This window comes from Sceloporus occidentalis, unplaced genomic scaffold, assembly GCF_023333645.1.
Source record: "Sceloporus occidentalis isolate IW3139 unplaced genomic scaffold, rSceOcc1.0.p SCAF_451, whole genome shotgun sequence".
Lineage (NCBI taxonomy): Eukaryota > Metazoa > Chordata > Lepidosauria > Squamata > Phrynosomatidae > Sceloporus > Sceloporus occidentalis.
In genome coordinates this window covers 132376-143744 of record NW_028317431.1, presented here as the reverse complement: position 1 = coordinate 143744, position 11369 = coordinate 132376, and positions in this window count along the sequence as shown.

Sequence of the window (11369 nt, the reverse complement as noted above, 5' to 3'; positions counted from 1 at the left end):
ACTGGTTCAATTAGCCCTGGCCAGTAAACTTGTTATAGCAAGAAATTGGAAGAAACCAGGGAAATTATCCTGGGAAGAGATACATAAACAGATACAATTCCAATGTAAAATGGAGGAGGGCTATTATCAGAGTATTGGAAATAATAAGAAATATTTGGGGATATGGTCCCCTCGGATTACCTATGTACATTCTATAGAAAATTCATTGGAATAAGCTAACCCTATTTGAATTCAACAAGACATTACCATATTATAGTTGTATGATTGTAGTATGAATGTATGATATTTATTAAATACATATTCTTTTGCTTCCATGTGATAGGAATATAATTTAATATAATGGCTACGGCAATATGTGATAACGAAAGTTAGAACTAACTACTATAAAACATACTGTTGAGTCTGAAAGATATTTCTATGCAACATTATTACTATATATACATATAGGTATAATATAAGCTAAAGATATCTATACATAGTAAATTTCGATTTATCTATACATTATACATAATGTATATATGTCTCTGCTCCGAGTCTTACTCTGGTCTCAGGATTCACGCGTTTCCCTCTCTGCCATTCTTTGTCTCTTTATGGATATCGAGGGGAATTAAGAAATTATCTTTGTCTCCCAGGAGTAGCCGTGAGATTATTATTCCTCAGTATGTCAGGATTTCTAATAACGCGGCGGTGAGAGGGTTCATGGGGTAGTTTGGATGGGTTAGTTGGGTAAATTCTGGATGAAGATGAAGCCGCTGCGTCTGGAAATGAGCCCCTGACACAGAAGACCCCGCTCAGGATCCGGCACTTACTTCCAGAGGGCCAGCTTTTCCAGAACAAGGTGTTTGGGATGTAGAAGGGAGAGCTCTGTGCTGCATGCTGCGTGATGTCCGTTTAAATCCAGAAGTCTTATATCAGGTGCTATTGGTGTATTTGCCCCCCTCCCTCCCTCCCAGGGTGAGATCCTCGGGGGCCTGAGGGTGAATTATACAGAGGTATTCCTCCAGGAGTCCCCATCCCTCCCTGTTACAGAACAGAAAAGATGAGTTCACGTGGCTGGGGGTCCCTAATGCCCCCTCCTTTATACCGTGCAGACTGAAGAGAGTTTATGTGTTTGATGATGTCTTCATTGTGATTGTTTTGGCTTTTTTATTTCTGTTGGGTAATAGTTATAAGATTTTCTCTCACGATTTATTGACCCATATTGATGTTTTTATTGCCCCTCAAACTGATCAAAGCTCCAGAACCTTCTCTGAGGGCTTCAGACTTTATTTGCTGCCAACACAGATGGTCTGCTGCTCATCCAAAGACCAGATGAGTGATGTTGAAAGATGATGAGATACCCTCAAGACAGAAGAGGGTATAGTTCTGAAATATGTCCTCCTCTCCCCATCCCGTGTTCAGAGATACGGGCGACAGTGTATGACATGCTCCATGTCTTATAGGTACACGGCACCTTTTACTGCTTCCTATGAAGGCTGTGCCCCTTCTGCACAGTCCTCCATGTTGTTAACAGACCGGTTGGGGAGATCAGACATCTCTCTTGTAGCTGTCCCATTGAGCAGTGGTGCACAAGGGGCTATTATCACCCAAGAAGACAATATGCCCCCTGAATTTTGTGGAAGAGGGACTGCTGGCACCCCTGGACTTGCTGCCCTAGGCCCATAATGTGGTGGTGACTATAGGTTAAATATGATAAAATTAACCCCAAGTCATGCTTTACATATTAAAAAACACTTTTAAGGGACCCCAACTGTTGTATATACTTCTCCTCTCTCAAACCAATACCACCAATTGATATGCGTGGAGAATAATCCGTTCTGCGTTGTGTATTAATGATAAATGTAATACCCTTGTTACCTCCTCCAAGAACTACATATAACCGTATCCCCTTTTCCAGATAATATATATGTCTAGTTCTACTAAGGTTTTCTACCTGATATTACAATAAAACAGCCAACCCAAGATTCTTACCAGAGAGAGAGCTTTAATTAGAATCTACCCAGATTAATGTTACAGCAAAGACAAAACCAGAGTTACAGTGATATACAGATGACAATCATTCATACCACTCACAAACATCCCATCTATCTAATATCTGCTGCTAAGTGTGTATGCTGTGTGGGTGATGTGCCAAAGGTGAGACTCACCAATCCAGTCTTTTTCTATGCGTTTCTACAATGTCTTTTTAAGGGATTTCTCTATTGATGTGTAAATGAGGTCCCTGTCCTCTGTTCCCAAGACCCCACCGTGTGATGTTATTGACTTGCTATGTTTCCCATGCCTATCTCCAGGTGATGCATTTCCTTCCTTCTCTACATAGTGTATAGGTGTGATATCTTCTTACAGCTGTCTTTCCTGTTACTTCCCCCCTAAGTGGCTTGCAGCTATCATACATACATATATACACACATAAACTTAATCAAGCACATATTAATTACAAATATACATACTTTGTATTTACCCCAACACTCCCCCACTTGAATAAGATCCATATAGGAACTTATTCATAAAGACATATACCAACTCAAACCCAAACAGTATTACAAGAACCAATATACTGGTATTTTATATCCCTACAATCGATGCTAGCTCTAATCGTTCCTGCTTGGTGTGTGTTTTTTTCAGTTCTTTCCTCCAGAAGCAATATAGGATGAATAAGGAGCAAATTAATACAAATTGCAGGAATACAAATATTACAGAAGCAGTTCTTAATCCTGGGTGTGTATATACATTGTAGGGAATGCTCCACCAGGGCTCTTGAAAGCTGTGTGTAATTTCTTTAGTGCTGGCTAAATTTTGTTTCACCAGATCTTGTAATTGCACAACCCTTCTATTATTTCTTTTAAATAATGTATCCAAATCTATGTTAAGTGGCGGGATTGTTTTAAATAGTGAGGGAATCATCTTATTCCAATTTCCCAGCTCCTCCTGTACCATGTTCACAGATACCTGTGTGAGTTGAATGTTAGCTCTTATGATCTCCTTACCCACTTTCATGGAGCCATAGGTGAGATTAACACACCATCCTGTAGCAGGTACATTACAAGGTACAGTTTGTTGCCAGAGAATTTTAGATACACCCAGTGCACAGATCGTAGGGCCCTGCCCATGTACCACCCTTTTCCATCCATTTACAGTTCTGTGAAGGTGAACTGGGCAGCTCCCTGAGCTCTCCATTATGCATCCATCTGACCGGACTAGGGGTTCTAGTACACAGGAACAAAGCCAAGCATTTTTACGTCTGTCACAGCAACTGGGGTTAATAATCTTCCATAACTGGTTTTCTTTTACCACCAAGCGGGTTTGTGGCAGGAGTTGTTTTAAAACATTAGTGCCATTAGCCACGTCTAACTCACCCAGCATAGTCATCTTATAAACAGGTACAGGCTGTTCTGTCCAAACTGGAATGTCGATTAGTAATGGAATTACCTTTTTCCCTACTTTACACTTATTGCACCAACTCTGTAGACTTTTAATTTTGGAAAGGACTACATTCTGGCAATCTATGCCAAATTCCCTAACCAGATCAAAAACTAGGGTAGAATTCACAATTCTGGGCCATTCCCCTTGTTTTATTTCTTGGAGGCCTAAATTTAGGTGTTCAACTAGTAGATTTCCGACTATACCACATACCATAGCCTTGGACACATCATTATTCTCAACTGATTCTCTCAGAGCATTTACAGATACATTAATCCATTGCAAATCTGCAGCAACTGTGTGAATGTTCTGTATTGATAGATCAGTTTCGGCTAGAGTGTTAAATTCCACACGTCCCTCTTTAAGTAAAATTTGTTGCAACCCATCTACAAATTTTTGTTCTCGTGAGTTTAGATCCTCTATGTCTCCTCTATTCCAAATTGAGGTCCCCAAACTGAATCCTGATATTATATCAGTATCCAGATCCCTTTTTTCTCTCTCTCTAAAACGAAGCCCTTGTGTAGCATCCCAGAATAGATTAATATGTGCTTGAAACACCTTTTTAAACCATTCTTTCAACATTTCTGGGCAGCTCTCTGGTATATTAAATGAAGAAAAATTTAACAATAAAGGTAATGTTACATAAGACACATCTGTATAAGCGACCGTTTGTGTTGGTTGTATGAATAATCCATGCTCTGGCCAGGGGGTGGTTGTTGGGCAGTCCTGTGAGTTAGTAAGTTGTACTTTAATTTCTGAGTCTACTATAGTATGCAGTCCACTGTGATTTGGGTTGCATGTCACAGAACCATCCTGGGTTAATGTAAAATTTCTTTCCAGCAGCATCTTTATTCTCACTTCCTTTGTGGTATTGGTCCAAAATGTACTGGTACTCTTATGCATATCACTCCGTCCTGGATAGCTCCAAACTGCAAATTCAGAGGGAAGGTTAGACTTAGGCATTGAAATATTACACTGTACCACTATCCATCCCCCTATAGCCCCAACCATGGTATGCTTATCCTTAAATGTAACTTCTGGCGATTGCCCCTTTACTCTTAAAGTTACTCTGATTTCTCCTTTTTCTTCTGAACGTCTTTCCTCCCTCTTATAAAATGTTAATTTCCTGCAAGAAATAACATGTTAATGTCCCGATCCACGGGTTTGTTTACTTTCTTCCTTTTTTTTTTTTTTTTTCATTTAGTATCATCTCTTCTTTTTCTGAAAAACAAATACTTTAAAACAAATAGATTAGCATCATATGTTACAACAACAAATGAAAACAAATCTAGAAGACCACACTAGTTTTATTCTGTTTTTCAACTCTTTCTTTCTGTGCCTTAATAACATGGTAGGGAATCCAAGGCTTGATATAGTCTTTCCTAACATCATTACCTCTTCCCTGAGATCCCCACCTAGTGTAATTAAAACAACTCTTATCTACCTGCCTCCAACTATCAACCATGGGTCTTTCCTGAACATCGTGTTCTTTAGCAGAGTGAGAGTGGCAATTTCTGGCAAAATGTCCTACTTTACCACAAGCAAAACATTTAAAGGCTTCCCTTTTACCTGTGGGTCCTTGAAATTTATGTTGTAGCCTGCTCTGATACAACTGTCTCTGAAGCGAGGGGCTTAATACAGACACAGGCTTTGCAATGATTTTGCTGTGATTTCGGATTATTTTATGATTAGCATTACTTTGCTTCTCATCTAAACCTTGCCCATCTATTTCAACTGCAGCCACAACATAATTTCTTTTCTGTAGCTGTACATTTAACTTGTTACCGTTAGCTGTGCAATGCACAGGATCAGCCTCCCTCTTACTGCAGGCTGCCAGGGTCCTAATCTCCCCCTCTGCATCCCTCAGCCTCTGAGTAAGGCACTCATTTGCACTACGCAATTCCTCAATTTCTTGCAAAGTCTGCTGGTTGCTTACACATAAAGCTGCAGCATTCTGTGCAAAAAGCTTACACTTCTCAACTTCAATGTTTAAACCTAGAACTTTTGCTTCCAAAAGTTCTTTTTGCTCTTTCATTGATTTGTGCTGCTCCGCTATCCAACGAGCAGCAAAATCCAAAGCAGTTTTCACTCTAAGATCAACAATCTTATTATTTAACGCGTTATACATCTCATCATGCTTCTCAGATTTTACTTTAATTGAAACATTCAGCTCTGCCAATTTATCCTCCTTTGCTTTCACAATTTCTTCTAATCTTAAACAACAAGAGAGTAGTCCTTGCACAATGCAACCTTTTCTTTTACTCTCCGACACCTTTTTTTCAAATAATGTCTCTCCCAAAAACTTCTGCAACATCTCCCATGACTGTTTACAGTCCTGTGGGATTTCATAAGGACCACCATGTCTCTTAATATAATTCAGAAGCCATTTCTTAACATTTTTAGAATAAGTAACTTTTGCATCCTCCATGTTGCATGTCATATCAAACGAACAAATCACAGCAATATAATATAATAACAGTTATACTCACCACACTCCAGGCAGACTCTGTAAAGTTCTTCTGGCCAAGAGTCACGGCACCAATATGTTGTATATACTTCTCCTCTCTCAAACCAATACCACCAATTGATATGCGTGGAGAATAATCCGTTCTGCGTTGTGTATTAATGATAAATGTAATACCCTTGTTACCTCCTCCAAGAACTACATATAACCGTATCCCCTTTTCCAGATAATATATATGTCTAGTTCTACTAAGGTTTTCTACCTGATATTACAATAAAACAGCCAACCCAAGATTCTTACCAGAGAGAGAGCTTTAATTAGAATCTACCCAGATTAATGTTACAGCAAAGACAAAACCAGAGTTACAGTGATATACAGATGACAATCATTCATACCACTCACAAACATCCCATCTATCTAATATCTGCTGCTAAGTGTGTATGCTGTGTGGGTGATGTGCCAAGGGTGAGACTCACCAATCCAGTCTTTTTCTATGCGTTTCTACAATGTCTTTTTAAGGGATTTCTCTATTGATGTGTAAATGAGGTCCCTGTCCTCTGTTCCCAAGACCCCACCGTGTGATGTTATTGACTTGCTATGTTTCCCATGCCTATCTCCAGGTGATGCATTTCCTTCCTTCTCTACATAGTGTATAGGTGTGATATCTTCTTACAGCTGTCTTTCCTGTTACTTCCCCCCTAAGTGGCTTGCAGCTATCATACATACATATATACACACATAAACTTAATCAAGCACATATTAATTACAAATATACATACTTTGTATTTACCCCAACACCAACCAGTGCCTCATCCCTACCCTGTAACATAGAAGAGGTGTTACTGTATAATAGAAGCGGCATTATTCATATCAAAAACCCCATTTACCTACCTACCCAGGTAAGGGTGATAAGGTTCATCCAAGCACCCTTTGTGCGCCACGGGAATGGTCAGTAAATTTAAAAATGGCAGGTGGTCATACAGGAGTATATGTTCTCCCATGCAGGTCTATGGACATTGGGGGCCCCGGTGCGTGGGGGTGTATAAGCATTCTACCACGTGTAGTCATTAAAAATAAAAATGGGTATACAGGAATTTTAATGGGATGGTCGGTTGATTGTTATTGTCTGTTGAAATAGTTGCTGGAAGTATTCCATTACTTTTCCTGGGGAGTGTTTGTCAGATAGAGGGATGGGCCGAGCTGCTCAGATATTAGGTACTGAAATGTTACATAGTATCATTACTGAAATGTTATATAGTATTAGTTACTGAAATGTTATAGTATTAGTTACTGAAATGTTATATAGTATCATTACTGAAATGTTATATAGTATTAGTTACTGAAATGTTATAGTATTATATATATAGTATATAGTTATATAGTATTAGTTACTGAAATAGTTACCTCAGTGCTGCCCTTGCCAGGGCGGTAAAGCACTGTATTGCTATGCTTCTGTATACTACAGCGCCGCAGAGGTTCCCAAGGAGCTGTGTTTCCTGCTGTCTTTGACGCTAGTCCTGCCTGATGGTGGAAGGAGAAGAAAGCATGGTCTGGCGGGTGTACCCAGTCGCGGTACAGGTCGCTCCCGTCACGTAAATATCTAAATAATGAATTAAGCAGGATGATGATGATAAACTGCCTATAACTCTTAAAAGTCAGCAGAAATACACACTCACCTTCCATAGCCCACCACGTGGCCTCCCCGTAGTGTTCCAGGCTAAGATGTTATCAGGTATTTCATGAGGAATCATTTTCCTCCTGGTGGGTCTTAAAGTGCAGTGATAGCAGCAGTTTTTAATTCATTTCACTTGTATTCTAGATGTTTTGGGGAATATTTTCCAGAAAAAAACATACTCTCTTTTCGATGTCTGGATAGCGTCTCCACCAATTAGAAAGCATGTATTATAATAATATATATTATATAATATATATAATGTATTACCTGAAAGGTCAGGTGAGAGCTTCAAGCCTCATTGTGTAAAGTATAGCGTCCATGATAAGGATGAATTGTCCCATAGTCGGGGATATGAGGCTTAACTAGAGAAGAAGTTGCTTTCGTTCTGAGGGGGGACTAAGTGTCTTCGGGTTCCTGTCTTATCTCAAGGTCTCATTCGCATTACTTTCTCCTCCGAGGATAATTATAATTCACAAGGAGAACGTGCCACTTGGGGCCAGAGGATCTCGCTGGAAGGCGGAGGACAGATACACAAATACTATTTCATATAAAGCTCCCTTGGTCTGAATTTAAACATCATTCGGAGCGTGCGCAGAGAGCGCCGCCGACCTCCACTGCCTTCTAGATCCAGAACATTCTCTTGTGGAAATGCTCCCCTTCTGCTCCGCGTATCTCTCGAAGTAAGCGGGATATTGTCAGGGCGGGTTTAATGTCCATGTTCAGCAGGATCACACATATCCAAATAACAAGTCCGCCAAATATTAACGCAGCCACCATCTTTATTACTCGGGAAAACGGCCAGGAAGAGACAACAGCGAGAAAGAAAACGTAGTAGGTGGGCGACCAGAATAATGTAAAGGAACAAATGGTTTATTGAAAAGTGAGGAAGTGTCCCGTGTGATGAAGGAACGTTCTCTTTTAAACAAAAAGTCTTTTAATTCAGCAAAATAAATACGTTGATGTTATCAGGATGCATCACACCATTATATATATATATATATATATATATATATATATATATATATATATATATATATATATATATAATATGAGAGATGCCAGTCTCACGTTAAAGGTGTAAAGTTTTCTCTCTTCCTTTTTATAGAGTAATATATCTGATAATATATACATAATGATTATATGAGATATAATATCACTGGCCTCACAGCCGGTGACCGACGCGTTCCGCTATGAGAATATTACCCTTAAATAAAACTCATACAAGGGTCCGGCCGGCGTAAACCTATTTAATGTAAAGACTGAAAAAGTCATTTTAACATAAATGCACATAAAAATATTAAACCAACATGGCGTCATACTGTTTATTTACAGAAACGGGTAAATTGCGCAGGTCCACAAACGCCAAGGAATCAGATCCACGGAGAGAAAGAAGGAACCTGGTAGGGTAACGTAGCCAAAAACCGCTACTATATAGATAAAATATCGATTGGAAACATAAAATAGATGATGCCGTCACTTACAATAAGGAGTTAATGGCGGTCTCTCCGGGACTCCACTTCATACACCCAGAAGCCGCTGTGGTTACCGTTTCTCACATCGCCGTGGAAATTAATTTAAACACTAAATTCCACACTTACCAAAAATATTTAATAATACAAAGAGTTAAATTTACCACAAATATAATGAATTCATTTCTTTTAAAATCTCTCACCTCAGGATTAAAAAGCATTTTACATCAAAATCAGCGCTTAACCCTTCTCTCCCCAGTCTTCCCAACCTGTAAATCCATTTCTCTTTAGGATAGATCTTTAACCCTATCATGGTGATATTACCATATCAGGTCACTTCTGTCTCTTGTGGGCAACAATCAGTCCATAAGCCCCCAGCGGGTCTGATGCCTTCTCCTGGTGTTCATCCATTTCTGTAAATGCAGTATGTCAGTTTAATGTTTTTTTTTAGTTTTTTTAATGTTTTTTTTTTATGCGCTCTGCTAAAAGTGATTGTTTTTGGTGCGGATGGTTGACTGGATTCCATAAGGGGGTTTTATTTTGTATGTTTAATTGTTACTTGATTTTATGAATCGAGTATTTCCCAAATCACATAAATCCATATCTGTGTTAACTCTCTGCTGCCCAATTCGCCAAAAAATTCGCAAGGAAGAAACATCGTCTTCCGAATGTCTCGCTTTTTAATTCCGAGCTGCCTCTGAAATCCTCTTTATTTACACAGAAATCATAGGCGAGGCACCACATCGAATGCTCTGGTTAATTTCCACATAAACCACATTTACCCCAAATTACTCAGCATTTCTGGGTTGACAAACGTAGGAAGCAGGATCTCTCTTTCATCAAGCCATCTAATAATATCAGCGTGTAATGTGTGATCATGAACACCCTCCTAATGCCCCCACCCAGCAACCCCGGGGTACAGAGAATATTGCTTATTGCCCTCTGGCTATCACTTGTGTCTAAAGGGCCGGGGGGTGATTTGTTCTCTTTATCAACCCCAAATTTTCAAAGGAAACAATCTCTTTTCACGTCACAATATTTATTACTTTGTAGTAAGAAGCGGATTTCGTTTTCACCGTTCCCTGCTCGCTCCGCTGGGACATTCTGCTCTCCATTTGTTGCAGTTTTTTTTGCCGGTCTCTATTGGGAGATTGTGGGCACTTAATGAGTTGCGGGTGAGAACCTGCCTGTGTTTGGGGTGTTGTAGAGGCAGGTATGGTGTTAGGGATTGGTCGACGGTCATCGTTGTGGATTCCCTTATTTCATCTTTCCGGTCTAGGACATTTCTAGACATTTCTTCTTCCTTATTAATGTATTATCTGGTGCTTTGTTGAGGCAGCCTGTGTCTTACACTCGGCTTGTAGTGAGAGCAGAGCTTGTTTAATGGCACAGGGTTTGTTGGCGTGTCCTAGTTGGTCATTGCTATGTAGCTTTAGAACTGTGTTCTGCTGTTATTCAGGTGAATCCAATATTTCAATGCCCTTTTCTGGACGTCGTAGAGAAGGGGCAGTTGGTCGAGTTCTGTCTGACTGGAACTCTTAGACCCTTTATCTCTCCTCATTTTTCTCTCTTCCTTTTCTCTTTATCTCTTACTTTCCCCCTTTCTCTTTACTGCTCCTTTTTCTCTTTACTTCACGTTTTTTCTTTTTGTCCCCACTTTATCTCTACCCTTTTCCCTTTCTCTTTATCTCTCTTATTTTTATCTCTCCTGTTCCTGTTCCATTCCTCTTTATATCATCTCTCCATTTTCTCTGTATCTTTCTTTTTATCTCTCCCCCTTTTCTCGCCATCTCTCCTGTCTATTCATCTCCCCATTTCTATTTATCTCCCCTCCTTTTCTTTATCTCACCCCTTCACTTTATCTCTCCTCCTCTTTCTCGATAGCTCTCCTTTCTATCTTTCCCGTTTCTCTTTATCACTGCCCTTTCTTTTTTATATCTCTTTGTTCTCTCTATATCTCCTCCTTTTCTCTTTATTTTTCCTCTTTTACCTCATCTTTTTCCCTACATTTGCCTCCCTGTTTATCACCCCTCTTCTTTATCTCTCCTACTCTTTCCCTTTATTGCTCCCTTTTCTCTCTACCTCTCTCCTTTATTGTTTATCTCTCTCCTTTTCTTTGATCCTCATTATCTATCCTCTTTTTCTTTATCTTACCTCTTCTGTTTCTCTTTATGTCTCCCTTTCATCCCCATCCACTTCTTTCATTATCTCCCCCTTTTTCTCTTCCTCCCCATCTCTCCCCTTTCTCCTCTCCTTCCTGTTTATCTCAATTCTCCCTTTTCTCTTTATCTTTCTTCTTTTTCTATCTCTCCTCCTCTTCATCTCCTTCTCTCTAATTTCT